At 41.4% G+C, this 4,837-nt stretch overlaps 1 non-coding gene across 1 annotated transcript; it reads left to right on the plus strand.

The window, feature by feature from the left end:
- Positions 1–4,193: 4,193 nt before the first annotated feature.
- On the plus strand, positions 4,194–4,297 carry mir30a (microRNA mir-30a). The gene has a single exon (NR_107223.1). It is a non-coding gene; the product is annotated as a microRNA mir-30a (primary transcript).
- The last annotated feature ends 540 nt before the right edge of the window (positions 4,298–4,837 follow it).

Genomic DNA, 4,837 nt, shown 5'->3' on the forward strand with positions numbered 1-4,837 from the left:
CTTTATTGTGTCTCCAGGGGATAAAACGGCAGAAGCAGAACTAGTCGACTTTGCGGATCATTGAAGCCGTTTGAAAAACGGGATGGAAAGGAAAACTGTGCAGTTCCACTTATCCTCCTCACCATATTGTGGTTCACCTTTCGTTGTCTCGCCGTGTTGCAGATTTTCCTAATTCCATTTTTGCACGTTATTTTATTTTTAATTAACCACCTACTGTGTTCTGCATCCTGATTGGCTGTAGACCATATCAATCAATCTCTTTTTTTTGCACTGTCTCCTGTCCACAATGCAATCAGCTTAACTGTCTTTATACATGAAAACATGTTACTGTATAATAATTTGGTTTAACCAGAAGAACTGAGTCTCCACATCAACACAACTGTCCTTGTGCAGAATAAAAAGCCTCTCTTCATTGGTCAGTTTGCCTCAGTGAAACGGACACTCCCTTTTTTTTAATTTCTTTTAACTCTTGCCGTTTTAACAAAAAAAAAAAGGGCCTTTAACAAAATCGCCACTGTTGTTTTGGCAGCAAGCCGATTCAAGAGTTGAGATCTTATCAAAGCAGGAGCTGCTGGGTGGATTGCACGAATGCCAAACAGAAAGTCTCCTTTCGTAATGCACATCCAGGTGTGTACTTTTGCCGATTAGAATAGGAGTTGCTGAATTTCCTTTTTGGTAGAGAAGTGATTGGAAAAAGTTTTGTAAGAGACTGGTAAAAGTTCCACCAATGGATGATAAGGAGAACTTTCCGTGAACGTCTTTCCAAACGCACATTTTCTTGTACATCTTTCCAGTCTTGTAGGCAAAGTGAGCAGAGAGCAGCTGGTGTGTACTGCTGCCTTTTTCTACCCATCCTCCTCTCGTTCTCTCCCTCTGCTCTGTGTATTAACTGGTTGCCAAGTGCTAAGAATCTGGGGAATGCAGGATTGTAATGTCCTGATAAAGTCTGCTTTGTTCCCCAAGTGACATGACTGAAGGAGAGTAGTGCCCTAAAGTCTGTCCGCACACGGGCATCGGCGCACGTGAGCGCCTCGCTCTTCTCTGGAAAGACCCCCGTGGATGCGGACCAGAACTGGAAAGGTTCTGTGACTGGCTAGTTATGGAGCGGAAGCTTCACTGACTCCGGAATACCTTCAGCTAAATGGAGGAACATGGGGGTTCACGCAAATAAGATGCAGAAATGGGGGAAACTTGTGAACTGTGTTTGCACAGAAATAGAAGCGTTGTCTGGGAGGTTTTATGGCTTTTCAAGCTTCTCCTTCCAAACAAGATTGAAGTTAATCTTAAACTGGATGTTCATGAACATCCACAAAGCAACCCTTGGAAGTTCCTCAGTTTTTTTCCCAATGCAAATGTTGGATCTCTTATCTTCGGAACAGCGTCCATTTTAACGTTTTTATTTTTGGAGTAAACTGGTTTATTGATGGTCATCCTGAAACATCATCACAGGTTCTTATTTCTCCCTTTTAGTTAGAGCTTTTTTATTTATTTTTTTGTAATCTTTGAGAATTTTGAATATGTTTAGGAAGAAATGGTGCACAACAGTAATGTTTTTTGTTTTTTTTTAACTTTTCTTTGGAAAAAATAAGTTCACAGTTTATCTTTAATCAAATCTAATTTCCATGTTTTCCAACAATTTTTGAACAAAAGTGCAGCAAACCTTCCAGTTTTTTTAAATCATGGAGCATATTCACTCAAAGACAAATTGGCTACAAATGGCTTTTGTCTGGAATGAACCTCTTTTGTTTAATAAGCCAACGCAATAGAAATTTTAAGCCAAATGGAAGGAAGTGAGGTAAACCTCTAAAAGTGTGCTGTTGTAGTGATCTACTGTGTATAACAAATACAGGAAAGCCATTTAAAGAGCCACTTCAGCGATAATCCTCTTTGGTGGTTTGAACATGTTCTTGTGGCATTTCATTAAGAAAATTGAGCTTAAAATTGCATTTATGAGGATGTCTGTATTCAGAATGTTGTGAATCAGGAGCAAATGCCAAAATGCCGTTGGATCAAAACTAGAAAGCTCTGATATTGCTCGCCATACGTTAGGTTTGGGGGTGTCGGGGACTGTAAGTTAGCGGGAGAGCACGTTAGCAGATGGATGATGGGGAATGGGTCGGGCTGACCCTGTACCACAACTCAGAGGTGAATTTCAAATGAACTCCTGCCACTTTGCAGAAACTGTGTCCATGAAAAACCGCATAATCGTAACTAAACCACCACTTTTGATAGATCCAAAGGGAGTGGGCGTTCATAAAGGCTTTTGTTTGAGTGTCGTCCATAGAGGTTATTCGTACAACTCGTGATAAAAATCAGCAAGTCTTGCCCACTGTTGACGGCTAACGACTACATTTTGACCAGAAGTATTTACTACAGCACAACGGGCAGCTAGGACTCCCGTTTTAACCGAACAAGCCCTGAAAGTGCAGTTAGAGGGTCGCTGTAACGATGATCGACACAAGCATGTTTACTGAAGGGCTTGCTGGCTCCGCTGCAGCGTGACGTTTGAACTCTTTGTTCTTAAAAGGAGGATCAGGATAGAAAAGGCATTCCTGTCTTTATCTCGCACATGTGATTACATGCATTCTGCTTCCATCACACTAGCGCAAAGAAGGAAGGAAACGCTTGTTTTAAACGCATATTCCTGCACCAGCTTTTTAGCTTTTTGTGCGAGCGGTCAAAAATGTGGACATAAGAATTTGGAAAGGGGGGGGGTCTGCTTTAGGGAGTCAAAGGGCATCTTGGGAGTCCTCTACATTGATGTGCTTGTGAGGAAGTAATTAGATTTGTGTGTGATGGCTAAACAGAGAGGGCCGTTTATGTTTACATGGTATATATGCGTGTGTGGGTTTGGAGTTGAGGTTGAGGAATGTCACATGCTGATACAGTGCTTACTGGACAACAAAGCCAGAGAAGGAAAACAGTGGAAAGTGGAACCATGCTGGTAGCTGCTCAACGCTTCAGCAGAAACACCAACCCCAAGAGTTTGATTTCCTCTCAGCATCCTGCGTGGGCATCAGGAACATATGTACATTTAGCTAAACGAGAATTGAAATAAACTGCATTTCTAATTGTGTTTTTTTTCCCCTTCATAATTATCTCAAATATTTGGGGGTGGAAAAAACATTGCCTTATTTTCCTTACTATAAGGGGCACTTAAAAGCCTTTATTTTATTCAAAAACCAACAGTCCACCTGAAAATCCAGTGTTTTAGTAAGGTTGAGTGCCACTGTGAATATGCTAACACAGCTAACGTGTAGCGGTGTCAGACTGTTTATGTTTTTTACTTGACTGTTTATGGGAACTGGACTGAGTGGCCCCTCCCCCTTTGTGTTCCGAACAGGAAGTACCCACTGGTTCCAAGAATCCAAAATCCCATAGACCTTTATGGAGAATTAAACAGCTGTTACTCAGGCATTCTGTTGGTCAAAATCATCGTCCTGGCTCTGCTACCTTTTTAACATGTTCTTGATACTACTCTTTTAAAAACTATTTGTTCCTGTAGTGAGTGTTATTCAAGTTATAAATTGTCCAATCTGATGCCTCAATGGAAGAATGCGGTCTCTCAAGTGGAAGGGGTGTGGCCTTCCAACAAGCTCATCCCTGATGGATGAGTGGTTACCATAGAAATGTCGACTCGGACCAATCACTGCTCACTGACATCGTCTGGCTCTAACATGTCGATGTCTCTATCAGGAAAAAAGTGGCAACTGAATTGAAAATGACATTTTCTATGAGTGATGCCACACACGCTCAGTCCAGTTCTCCTTTACAGTCCATGATTATTAACAAGGTAGGGAGTTGGTCAGTAATATTTGTTGTAGCGTTATCAGTCTGTTTAATTTTTGCTTTTTTTATACAAACAAGGTGAGGAGTTGCAGCGTATTGTGAACACACGAACGTTGCTGTGACCACATTTAAAAAAGTCCAACAGACAGATTTATCTCTATAAACGTTTTGACTTGAGGTTACAGTGAAATGTTGATTGTCTTCTTTACTTCAGTTCTTTCTTTTTACACCATCAGGAACTTGAGAGGAGTGAATCTGGTCTGAACCAAACAGTCCTGAGGTGAATTCCATCCTCATACCAGCTCAGGTTCTGCTGCTGCTGCAGACGATTAAGACCGACCTCAGAACCGGCTAAATGGCTTTTACTGAAAGACAAAATGAACGCACTGCACTCTGTTTCGTCTGGTCCAGTTGGCAGTCGGGGCTACTGTAAACATCCTTGACTGGAAGCTGGTGTTGATTTCTGGGGCTTTCAGTCGGATGTTTGCAGGAGCCAACTGCTAGTTCCATCCTGACCCGGCAGAAGCTGAGCATGCCAGGACACCATGAGGTCGCAGAGGTCGTCTCCTTCAGAGACGAAACAAGAATGTCAAGCAAAGCCACAGAAAAAGAGGGTCAGGAAGATAAATGGAGGAAAGAGAGGAGGAAGATGCTTTTCCTGATACCCTTTCTCCTCTACAGTGATGGTGAAGGGGAAGTGGGTGTAACACACACCAGAGAACCTACAGGAAGGAAGCACTCTGTTACCTCCACCTCAGCCCCACCTCCACTTTTATGATGCTGTGGATTAAAAATAATAATAATAATAATGATTTAAATGTTTCCTCATTGGAATCAGACCAGCTTCTCTTTAAAGGAAAATGCAGGTATAAAATCTTATTGAGGACCATTTTCATGAAGCACTTTGATGTTTTTTGTTTTTTCAAGAATATATTAATTTAGAGACATATTTTTAACAGTTTTTTCAACTTCTAATTTGCTATAAAAGTCTGTCAATGTAAATTAATTTTGAACCGTGAGGCTTCCGTTTAGCCTCTGAGATCTGGGA

Source organism: Oryzias latipes, chromosome 15, assembly GCF_053564925.1.
Source record: "Oryzias latipes strain Hd-rR chromosome 15, Olatipes_Hd-rR_3.1".
Classification (NCBI taxonomy): domain Eukaryota; kingdom Metazoa; phylum Chordata; class Actinopteri; order Beloniformes; family Adrianichthyidae; genus Oryzias; species Oryzias latipes.